The sequence below is a fragment of the Panulirus ornatus genome, chromosome 46 (genome assembly GCF_036320965.1).
Source record: "Panulirus ornatus isolate Po-2019 chromosome 46, ASM3632096v1, whole genome shotgun sequence".
Classification (NCBI taxonomy): domain Eukaryota; kingdom Metazoa; phylum Arthropoda; class Malacostraca; order Decapoda; family Palinuridae; genus Panulirus; species Panulirus ornatus.
Genome location: NC_092269.1, coordinates 2,637,341 through 2,650,067, shown reverse-complemented (window position 1 = coordinate 2,650,067; position 12,727 = coordinate 2,637,341). Strand labels below are relative to the sequence as shown.

The 12,727-nt window shown below is 47.3% G+C and overlaps 1 protein-coding gene across 8 annotated transcripts in view; it reads left to right on the top strand.

Annotated features, from left to right (window-relative positions):
• Positions 1 to 12,727, top strand: part of LOC139763049 (ras-GEF domain-containing family member 1B-like) — a 731,513-nt gene that overhangs the window by 104,059 nt on the left and 614,727 nt on the right. The gene's annotated exons all lie outside the window — the stretch shown is intronic.

Genomic DNA, 12,727 nt, shown 5'->3' with positions numbered 1-12,727 from the left:
CCTTTCAAAGCACGTGGCGTTCTGATTGGTCGACGCATCCTGCGGCGCGAGGCTCCGACCAATCAGCGACGTCCGTCACTCCCTGGTGTATTTCGTCATGGTTCTGAGGTATGTCGAGACCTGATTGGTCGAGGTGTTTTGCTAGTGGAGCTATTCGGGGCCAATCAGCGTCGTCCTTGAGGTTATATTAAGATATACGACATGATGATTGGGTCCACGTGTTGTTGTTCTTGTGTTTCCTAATGTCTGCCCCTAAGTCCTCGCCCGTGTCTCGTTTTCTTTTTAAATACCGGGGTTTAAATGCCCCTCTCCCCCATTTTTTTTATGTAATTGTAGAAATTGATTTTTCTTTTAAATTTTTCTGTCATTATTCATGGTGGGTCTCTCTCTCTCTCTCTCTCTCTCTCTCTCTCTCTCTCTCTCTCTCTCTCTCTCTCTCTCTCTCTCTCTCTCTCCTGGGCGGCCACATACGCACCTTTGTGGCCACTGTCTCTCTCTGTCTCACAGCCGCGAGTCGCCCATATTATTATCTCCCTAGTCTCGTGTCTCTCCGGTCATGAAGCGAGATCTATTCCTACTTAACCCCCCCTTCCCAAACGCCCCCACTCCACTTATCTCTCTCTATCTCTCCCAGAGCCACGATGTCTCTCTCTATCTCTTCCAGAGCCACGATGTCTCTCTCTATCTCTTCCAGAGCCACGATGTCTCTCTCTATCTCTCCCTAGTGTTCTGGGGGCGCCGTTGCCCCCCCTCCCCCCCTTTACTGCACGAGACCTGATTGACTTCAGGAAACATCGAGGGGGGAGGGGGAGGGGGAGGGGGAGGGGGGGAGGTGTGTTCCGCTGACATCAGCCAAGACTGACTTCAGCGTAGGAGGGTGGTGAGAGGGGGGGAGGGGGGGAGGATGTACCGCTGACATCATCATCCTCTCCCCCCCCCCTCCTTCGTCATCACCCCACCTCAGCGTATCTGGGGAGAGAACTCGCAACTCTCCCCCTCCCTCCCCCTCCCTCCCCCCCCGTTGTTGTGTTTCCGCACACTTATTGATTGATCAGCCGGCTAGGGGGAGGGACTGGCTGGATGGGTGTGGGGAGATGGGGAGGGGAGGGGAGGACTGGCTGGATGGGTGTGGGGAGATGGGGAGGGGAGGGGAGGACTGGCGTCGGGCAGGCTAGACGCGTGGGAGGAAGTCCTGATCATCATCTCCTCGGCTGGTTTGGTTGTTAGGTGGCCTGGTGATTCGACTGACCGAGTGACGTCACTCTGGCTGACCGGGTGACGTCACTATGGCTGACTTCCCCCTCCTCCTCCTCCTCCCCTCCCCCTCTCACCCCTCCCCTCCCCCCTCCCCCCTGAATCAACAATTTAATCTTCGTTCGTAGCTATCGACCATGTCTTCCCCTTCCATGACAACACGCCGCCCCCCCCCCTTCCCCTCCCCCCTTGCCAACCCCTCGGTCCGCTGAACACCCCGAGGGGAAGGGGAGAAGGGGAGAGGGTGATGTGAGGCGGCGAGGGGAGGGGAGACAGACACCCCCTCCCTCTGGTGCTAAGGGAAATGGGGGGAGGACGAGTGGGGTGGAATGACGTGGGGAGTGAGGGAATGGGAAGGGGAGACAAAGAAACGTGGGGAAGGGGTGGCCATAGAGGTGATGGAGGGTGATGAGCACTCCATGGTAGGGTGGGGAGAGGACACCTGGGGAGAGAGATATGGGAGGAGTGGGGAGCGGTGGGGCTGACGTGGGAGAAGCGGGCAAGAGAAGGGGGGGGGGTGAAGCGGGCAGAGGAGAAAGAGGAGGGGGGTGAAGCGGGGCAAGAGAAAGGGAATGGAAGCGAAAGACAAGGAGATTACAAGGGGGCTGAAGAGGGAGATGGAAAGGGGGGAAAGAAAGGGAGGTTAAAGGGGAAAAAAGAAGGGAGTTGCAGGGAGCAGGAGAGGGAGTTTAAAGAGCCAGGAAAAGGTGTTATAAGGACGAGAAAGGGAGTTAACGTGGGGGGAAAGGGAGTTAATAGGGTGAGAAAGGGAGGTGAAGGAGGCGAGAGCTCAGGGTGAGAGATGGCCAGCAGACAGCAGGGAGACGGTTGAGCTAACAAGCCGCTGGAAACGACAACAAAGGTGATTTGAGGAGCCATCTGGTAGTTAGGGGTTGTTAGCCCCGACAGTGGGGGATTAGGTGGGGCTGGCTGGCCCCAGGGAGTGATTGGGGAAGGGGGGGAGGAAGATGAAGGGGTGATAGAAAGGGCGAGGAATGATGAGAGAGAGATAAAGGGGTGACGGAAGGGGTGATAGGTATGACGGAAGGGGTGATAGATGTGACGGAAGGGGTGATAGATATGACGGAAGGGGTGATAGATGTGACGGAAGGGGTGATAGATACGACGGAAGGGGTGATAGATGTGACGGAATGTCTGAAGGTTAATGGAAGGGGTAACGATGGAAGGGGTAGTGGTGGAAGGGGTAGTGATGGGTGATGGAAGGGGTAGATAGTATACGTATGACAGGTATGGGAAAGGGGGGTGGGTGGGGATGTGTGTTACAGAGAAACAATATATATATATATTGAATCAAGGCATGTGAAGCGTCTGGGGTAAACCATGGAAAGCTGTGTAGGTATGTATATTTGCGTGTGTGGACGTGTGTATGTACATGTGTATGGGGGGGGGGGGGTTGGGCCATTTCTTTCGTCTGTTTCCTTGCGCTACCTCGCAAACGCGGGAAACAGCGACAAAGTATAAAAAAAAAAAAAAAAAAAAAAAATATATATATATATATATATATAAATTCTTCCGGCGTAGTTTGCTTGTTACGAATCACGAAATTGGCCTGAGCCTGTGTGCTCGTTAGAGCTGAGAGACCCCACGTGGACGAGCCACCAAAACAAGACTTAGAAAACATAATGATATTGGCCCTCTGGTGCCGCGGGGGGGAGGGGGGGACACTCCCCCACCCCCCACCCCCTCCACGCTCGACAATGGAGAGGAATGTTTATTGAGAGAGAGAGAGAGAGAGAGAGAGAGAGAGAGAGAGAGAGAGAGAGAGAGAGAGAGAGAGAGAGTTTCGTATATAACCTCTCCTATATGTCCACCAGTCAAAAGGGCATCACACATGACCATATCCGGATATATAAAAAGCGTATCATTAATCCGGTGTGTGTGTGTGTGTGTGTGTGTGTGTGTGTGTGTGTGTGTGTGTGTGTGTGTGTGTAAAACTCTGCAACTATAATTGGGCTGTTAAAGTCATGGCGGAAACTATAAACAGTGTGTGTCTATATTGGCAATATCCCCCCAGGAGGGGGGGAGGGGGAAGGTAGACAGAGCATGAGTAATTATGATTTACCTTATATATATATATATATATATATATATATATATATATATATATATATATATATATATATATATATATATTGCCGGACTCACTCGTTCACTAACCTCCTCTCCACCCCATGCCAGTGGCTAGAAAAGAACCTAAGTCGTGTGGGTTCGAATCTCACTGAACATTGAACCCACACCGAATCCCAATCACGATTTACATGGATTGGTCTCGTGGTTGGTGTGGGGACTAGAAAGACATAAGTGAACTATCTCCTGAAATCATCTAGTATCGGACGTTCTCTTGTTTCAAAATGCTGTTGTACAGTGTTAGGCGTAGGGCTGGCCCATGTTAAATTCATACGCTAATGTTAATGATAATGATAATGTTAAGTTATATTTATCGCTCGTGTGTGGGCGTGGTGCAGGCTTGGGTCTGAATATTTGTATGTCTCATTCTTTTATAATTAACGTGAAAATGCTTGTTGTGCATGAGTTATTATTGTTGTTATTTGTTTTTTTTTTTTTTTGGTGTTTCTATAAGAAGCAAATGTTCATTTCGTAGGCGTTTATTTAATTCTTTTTTTTTATATAAAAAGTAAATGTTTATCGTGTGTATGTGTGTGTGTGTGTGTGTGTCTGTGTGATAAAATCATTGATGCATAATGTAAAAACGTCTTTCGTGTCTAGTAAAAGACAAATATATATTTTTTTCCCCTTTTGTTTTTCTTGATCACGCATGACTCGTTCTTCTTTAATGGATGGCACGTTTATTGTGCACGTGCATGTCTTCTTTAGTAGGTAACACTGTGTTGCATAACTCTCTCTCTCTCTCTCTCTCTCTCTCTCTCTCTCTCTCTCTCTCTCTCTCTCTCTCTCTCTCTCTCCCTCTGGAGAGCAGTAGCTGGGTTATTATGGATGGTTCTCTTACCTTTAACAACATCCTTCACAACCATTGAAAATGTATTACACCACAAGGGGGTGGGTGGGGTTGTTAGGGTGGGGGGGGGCGGGTTGTTAGGGCGGGGGGGGACAATCGATTGCGTTAATCAGTGCGTAACACGAGTCGATATGCGTAGCTGTAATTCCCAATCGGACGTGCAGAAGGACCCCAGTCGTTGCTAATCCTCAAGGTCCTTCGTACTTAAGGGGAAGGATTGGATGAGAGAGAGAGAGAGAGAGAGAGAGAGAGAGAGAGAGAGAGAGAGAGAGAGAGAGAGAGAGAGAGATTGGGAGAAGGACAGTGTGTCCACACGAGCCATGGCTTTCTCTTAATGTCTGTGGTGTTTCCCAGGGGAAGGTGGTGGGGGGGGGGGGGGGGGGGTTTAGATACGCTTGTCTGTGATGGTATGTGTCAATTACAACCTCGAGACATTACGTTGTTTGTTGGTAAATTCATTATTTTGTTTACTTCACAAAAGCGGGTGTGATTAAGTGATTGTACCCATACCAGTTCGTATGTCACGTTAGAAATAAGAAATATCTAAGATACATCTAGTGTGAACTGTGTATAGAAAGTAGTAGTAGCAGTAGTAGTAGTAGTAGCTATAGTAGTAGTAGTAGTAGTAGTAGTAGCAGTAGTAGTAGTAGTAGCTATAGTAGTAGTAGTAGTAGTAGTAGTAGTAGTTTATTTTTTTTTTTTTTTTTTTTATACTTTGTCGCTGTCTCCCGCGTTTGCGAGGTAGCGCAAGGAAACAGACGAAAGAAATGGCCCAACCCCCCCCCCCCCCCATAAACATGTATATACATACGTCCACACACGCACATATACATACCTACACAGCTTTCCATGGTTTACCCCAGACGCTTCACATGTCTTGATTCAATCCACTGACAGCACGTCAACCCCGGTATACCACATTGCTCCAATTCACTCTATTCCTTGCCCTCCTTTCACCCTCCTGCAAGTTCAGGCCCCGATCACACAAAATCTTTTTCACTCCATCTTTCCACCTCCAATTTGGTCTCCCTCTTCTCCTCGTTCCCTCCACCTCCGACACATATATCTTCTTGGTCAACCTTTCCTCACTCATTCTCTCCATGTGCCCAAACCATTTCAAAACACCCTCTTCTGCTCTCTCAACCACGCTCTTTTTATTTCCACACATCTCTCTCACCCTTACGTTACTCACTCGATCAAACCACCTCACACCACACATTGTCCTCAGACATCTCATTTCCAGCACATCCATCCTCCTGCGCACAACTCTATCCATAGCCCACGCCTCGCAACCATACAACATTGTTGGAACCACTATTCCTTCAAACATACCCATTTTTGCTTTCCGAGATAATGTTCTCGACTTCCACACATTCTTCAAGGCTCCCAGAATTTTCGCCCCCTCCCCCACCCTATGGTCCAATTCTGCTTCCATGGTTCCATCCGCTGCCAGATCCACTCCCAGATATCTAAAACACTTCACTTCCTCCAGTTTTTCTCCATTCAAACTCACCTCCCAATTGACTTGACCCTCAACCCTACTGTACCTAATGACCTTGCTCTTATTCACATTTACTCTTAACTTTCTTCTTCCACACACTTTACCAAACTCAGTCACCAGCTTCTGCAGTTTCTCACATGAATCAGCCACCAGCGCTGTATCATCAGCGAACAACAACTGACTCACTTCCCAAGCTCTCTCATCCCCAACAGACTTCATACTTGCCCCTCTTTCCAAAACTCTTGCCTTTACCTCCCTAACAACCCCATCCATAAACAAATTAAACAACCATGGAGACATCACACACCCCTGCCGCAAACCTACATTCACTGAGAACCAATCACTTTCCTCTCTTCCTACACGTACACATGCCTTACATCCTCGATAAAAACTTTTCACTGCTTCTAACAACTTTCCTCCCACACCATATATTCTTAATACCTTCCACAGAGCATCTCTATCAACTCTATCATATGCCTTCTCCAGATCCATAAATGCTACATACAAATCCATTTGCTTTTCTAAGTATTTCTCACATACATTCTTCAAAGCAAACACCTGATCCACACATCCTCTACCACTTCTGAAACCACACTGCTCTTCCCCAATCTGATGCTCTGTACATGCCTTCACCCTCTCAATCAATACCCTCCCATACAATTTACCAGGAATACTCAACAAACTTATACCTCTGTAATTTGAGCACTCACTCTTATCCCCTTTTCCTTTGTACAATGGCACTATGCACGCATTCCTCCAATCCTCAGGCACCTCACCATGAGTCATACATACATTAAATAACCTTACCAACCAGTCAACAATACAGTCACCCCCTTTTTTAATAAATTCCACTGCAATACCATCCAAGCCTGCTGCCTTGCCGGCTTTCATCTTCCGCAAAGCTTTCACTACCTCTTCTCTGTTTACCAAATCGTTTTCCCTAACCCTCTCACTTTGCACACCACCTCGACCAAAACACCCCATATCTGCGACTCTATCATCAGACACATTCAACAAACCTTCAAAATACTCACTCCATCTCCTTCCCACATCACCACTACTTGTTATCACCTCCCCATTTGCGCCCTTCACTAAAGTTCCCATTTGCTCCCTTGTCTTACGCACTTTATTTACCTCCTTCCAGAACATCTTTTTATTCTCCCTAAAATTTAATGATACTCTCTCACCCCAACTCTCATTTGCCCTTTTTTTCACCTCTTGCACCTTTCTCTTGACCTCCTGTCTCTTTCTTTTATACATCTCCTACTCAATTGCATTTTTTCCCTGCAAAAATCGTCCAAATGCCCCTCTCTTCTCTTTCACTAATACTCTTACTTCTTCATCCCACCACTCACTACCCTTTCTAATCAACCCACCTCCCACTCTTCTCATGCCACAAGCATCTTTTGCGCAATCCATCACTGACTCCCTAAATACATCCCATTCCTCCCCCACTCCCCTTACTTCCATTGTAGTAGTAGTAGTAGTAGTAGTAATAGTAGTAGTTATTGCCGTGTTATTATTAATATTGTTATTATTATTATTATAATTATTATTATTATGATTAAGAAAACTCTCTTTTGTACTATATAGAAACATGACCTTTATCTTTCCATGCGATATATATATATATATATATATAAATTATATATATATATATATAAAATATATATATATATATATAGTTTCAATATGCTTCGAAAGCACTTAAAGACGGATAACATCAGAATAACGTCATTGTGCAAGCGTCTCTCCATCCTCCATGTTCTTTAACCCGTTTTCTACAGTCGTGTTATTTGATTATGATAATTCCTTACGTCTCCACAACGTCAACGTTAGTGTGTCTACGAAAGATTTTTAAATGTCGGTGGAAGTGGAGACGTGGTGGTCATTTTTTTTTTTTTGTTTAAATGTTTCCCATTTTTGACGATTTTTATATATATATATACATTTTTTTTTTGAGCGATTACTTTGGAGAATTGCTTAACGAGGATGTGTAATCGGAGTAATTGGGTTTACAGGCAATTTCACCAGTTGATTACCGATTATCGGGTATGTTAATACGCCCCGTGGCGAGAGAGAGAGAGAGAGAGAGAGAGAGAGAGAGAGAGAGAGAGAGAGAGAGAGAGAGAGAGAGAGAGAGAGATTAAACCTCGGACGAAAACGAAGTCTCGTATTCCCTTCCTACCAAAGCGGAATCCCGTTTTCCTTATAAAGGATTCGAACCCATCATGATCGGATTAAATGGGGGTTTGAATTCCCCTTTTGGGGATGGTGGGGGGGGGTGGGGGGGTCATGATGAGCCCCCGGTGCTGGCAGGAGGGGAATTCAGTCCCTCACGGGAGGAGGGACTGAAAATAGGACTGGATCCTATACAAGGCCACGCCCGCAAAGGCAACAACACCAATTTATCATTATCATCGCTACTCTGGAAACCAATTTATCAGTTATCATGAAGAATTAAGGTTGGGATTGGCTTGAAATTGGCGCTAATGAGACAGAATTGGTTAGGGAAATTGGGATTCTAAATTTTTTGGGGGGGTTCGTGGGGAATAGGTCGATCATGGGGTGATAATGGGGTTGTTTAGGGATGGTAAATTGGGAAGGGGAGAGGAGATTTTAGAAAATTGGTGTTGTGAATATAGGGAGGAGGGGGGGGGGTTAATAGGGAATGGGATGAGGGGGAGGGGGGACTTCTGTGGGATTGTCCACAATATCCCAGTGTGTTTGGGGAGTTCTTGGACGTCCCAGCGTGGGATTAGAATGAGAGAGAGAGAGAGAGAGAGAGAGAGAGAGAGAGAGAGAGAGAGAGAGAGAGAGAGAGCGAAGGATATCATTGTAATGGAACTGTAGGATACTATTTTGGTTGGGTAATTGGGGTAATAGGATCGTATAAGATGGTTATGGAACACAGTGTTTCAGTGAGTTTGTGACACCGATGCACAACGAGGGGGGGGGAGGGAAGGGGGGATTTAAGAACAACGTGTTGTGGGGGGGGGGGGGGATTTACGACATCGAATACGCAATGGGGATTTAATCAGCGTGGCGACATGGGCGCAGCGTAACAACCTGGATTTAAGGGCGATGCGACGCTCACATACAGCGCCCCCCCCACACACCCCCCACACCCCCCCCCTTCCTCAGCGGAGGAGCCAGTCACCCCCCCACACACACTCCCACCCACTCGCTCCCCTCTATACCTACACCCCTTCCTTCCACCCCCCCACTTCCAGAAGGGATCACAACCTGTATTTAACAACCTTCCTCTCCGGCGCCTCGCAGGCCTGGGGGGAGGGGGGGGGGGGATGGGGAGGGGGGGAGGGGAGGCGGGGGAGAGATTTTCCGATACCTTGATGCAAATGATAAGACGACATGAGTCACCCTCCCTCTCTCCCCCCCTCCCCCTATTTTCTCCCCCTCCCCCTATTCCCCCCCCCTCCCCCCCATACCTACCTACTCCCAGAGGGAGAAAAACCACATACGGGATAGACTCAGGAAACCAGAAGAAATTCCAATAAAAACACGGGCAATATTTATTTTTTCCCCCCTCGGGCAGGGGAGGGGAGGGGAGGTGAGGGAGGGGAGGAGGAGATTTTATAAGCTCCCCTCCTTTTCATTAAGTTTCACGAGGGTGGAAAACGGGCCGGGGGGGGGGGCTTCCTGTAACGTCTGGCGGGTTGGTCGCTACGGGCTATTGCCGGTGAGAGAGAGAGAGAGAGAGAGAGAGAGAGAGAGAGAGAGAGAGAGAGAGAGAGGCGCTTGGAGGAAGAAGCAGACATGAACAGACACCTAAATCATATATATATATATATATATATATATATATATATATATATATATATATATATATATATATATATATATAAACTATTCACAATGTATTTTCAACTTTTTAATATCACAGTTGATGTATTTTTACCATAGCAATAAAGGAATGTATTTTTTCTCGTCTGTGTAACTACGGTATTAGAAAATACAGTATTGTATTTTAGGAAATACATCCTGTGCGGCGTGCCACGTGACATATGTGGGTCCACAACTTGTCACACGATGACGTAGAGTTAGTTAGGGTTGTTAGGGTTTCTGGCCTCTACATACCCATGGTTTCAGGCCCCCCACCCCCCCCCCCCATACACTCACGCACAAAGACCATAATATTTCAGTTGCGTTTTGTGCAGTGGTACTGTGAGTTGCTCTCTCTCTCTCTCTCTCTCTCTCTCTCTCTCTCTCTCTCTCTCTCTCTCTCTCTCTCTCTCTCACACACACACACACGCCTGAAAGGGGGGAGGGGGGCCCTGACCTCATCGTCTGTCATTACCCTCTATGGAAGAATGACCCTTTGACTTGTCCGTACCCGGAAAATGACCTGTGTGTGTGTGTGTGTGTGTGTGTGTGTGTGTGTGTGTGTGGAGGGGGGATGTAGCAGTGTTGGTTCGGGGTGGGGGTGGTGGTGGGGGGGGTAGGCTGGGAGTCTGTCTGGCTGGCCATAAGGGGGGGGGGGGATGTCGGATGCCGAGATTCAGCGATTTAATAATAAAGTTCACTGACCCCCCTCCCCCCCCACCCCCACCACCACCACCACCACAATAGCATTTTACTCTCCCCACCAGCCCATCTCTCTCTCTCTCTCTCTCTCTCTCTCTCCTCTCTCTCTCTCTCTCTCTCTCTCCCCTCCCCCCCTCCACACACACACACACAACACACACACACACACACACACACACACACACACACACACACAGTAGCTGGCACCCGCGTCTGCTTTTCTCTTTCTGTTTCTCCTTCTGTTGTCATGTCTGTAGCTGTTACGCTGTTACTGTTGCTCCCTCCCCCCCCGTATACGCTGTTCCTTATTTACCCCCCCTCCTCCTGTTACTAACACCCCCCCTCCCCTCCCCTCCCCTCCCCTCCTCCCTCCCCTTGGGTTATGTCTCAGGTGATTCTTTGGTTGTTTCTGTTGTTGTTATTGTTGTATTTTAGGAGGAGGGTGGGGGGGGGTTGTATTTCTGTTGCTCGTGTCTTTCCACCGTTGTTTCTGTTGCAGCTTGTGCTGGTGTTGTATAGGTTGTACTGTTGCTGGTGTTGTCATTGCCCGTCGCCAGTGTTGTAGGTACTGTTGTTTGTAGGTGTTGTAGGTACTGTTGTTGTAGGTGTTGTTGGCAGTACAGCTGTTGTTGTTGTTGTCGAAGGGGGAAAAGTTGTTATTGGGTTGTTGTTGTTATTGTTGTTGTTGTTGTATGTTCTGTGTTGTTGTGTTGTTTTCCTGTGTGATAGTCTGGTGTGAGGTCATGACGGGCAGCCAGGCCTCGAGAGAGAGGGAGTCCCCCCTCCCTCCTCAACGGTAAAGAAAAAAGGAAAACGGGATGAGGTTCGTAACGGTAAACGGCGATTCTGTCTCTCCTGTTTGCTAACGGAAGCTCCAACAGTGGACGGCGTCAGTGTAGACTGTCTGTGGTGGGGCTGGGCCTGGGGGAGAGAGAGAGAGAGAGAGAGAGAGAGAGAGAGAGAGAGAGAGAGAGAGAGAGAGCCAGCTGCTGCTGGCGTATCAGTAATTGAAACTCCTTAACTATAGATTACTCTCGCTCTACGTGCGGACGCTGGGGGAGGTAGCGCCCCCAGCGCTGTCAGGGGGAGGTAGAGTTAGGTGTGTGTGTGTGTGTGTGTGTGTGTGTGTGTGAGCCACCTCACTCACGGGCTGGTTCACCACTATCCACCTGCCCACCCCCAGACCCAGGTCTTCATCCTCATGTTTTAATTAACGTGTCAGATGCACCAGACTTGTATATCCCCCTCACCACCCCCCCTTCCTTTCCCCCATCTCCCCTTTTCTCCCCCTCCCCCAGTTTCCCCTCCCCCTAGTTCCCCCTCCCCCTCCCCCTCCCCCTAGTTCCCCCCTCCCCCTCCCCCTCCCACAAATATTAATTCGCGTAATCCTGTGTTGTGGTTCATTAAGCTGCAGTAGCTTCAAATCCACTTAATTACTCTCCTTCGCTAATCGGCGTGGGGGTCTCTCTCTCTCTCTCTCTCTCTCTCTCTCTCTCTCTCTCTCTGTCTCTCTCTCTCTCTCTCTCTCTCTCTCTCTCTCTCTCTCTCTCTCTCTCTCTCTTAGCGGGGGACAAGACTGTGCTGGTTGGGACTCGATTATGTTCTCTCCTCCTGTATTACACCGAGGGAAAAAGGGGCGATCTGTCAAATTCGTGGGCATTTAAAATGACAGGCGTTGATAATGTGATATAGGCGTTTATATTGTGATATCGGCGTTTATAATGTGATATAGGCGTTTATAATGTGATATAGGCGTTTATAATGTGATATAGGCGTTGATATTATGATATAGGCGTTTATAATGTGATATAGGCGTTTATAATGTAATATAGGCGTTTATAATGTGATATAGGCGTTTATAATGTGATATAGGCGTTTATAATGTAATATAGGCGTTTATAATGTAATATAGGCGTTTATAATGTAATTTAGGCGTTTATGATGTAATATAGGCGTTTATAATGTAATATAGGTGTTTTAATGTGATACAGGTGATATATAACAAATGGCGATGTATATAGCAGAGTCAGTATATGATATATGCGATGTATATTGAAGGCGACAGCGTAAATGCTTTTACGAATAAATGTCTTAATTAAAGTTTTGAAATGTTTGGAAAATCTGGTTATCTGACATAATGAAGCGGATCATCTTCGTATCGTTGAATTATTATCACATTATCCGAGCGCACGGGAAAGCTGTCACCCCACATCATGTATTTTTTTTTTTTTTTTGGAAAAGAAAAATAAATCTGGAAAAGATATTTTCCTCTCGATGTTGAGAAGACACTGAGTGATTTATTGGCGTTTCGAATGTCAGGTCTAATTGGGTTGTTAGAGGTGGTGGAGGATAGGGAGGATTTCTGTCTCGTTCGTGATTTCAGAGTTGGTACGTCCATACCATGAACACCCCGCTTCGACTCTCTCCTT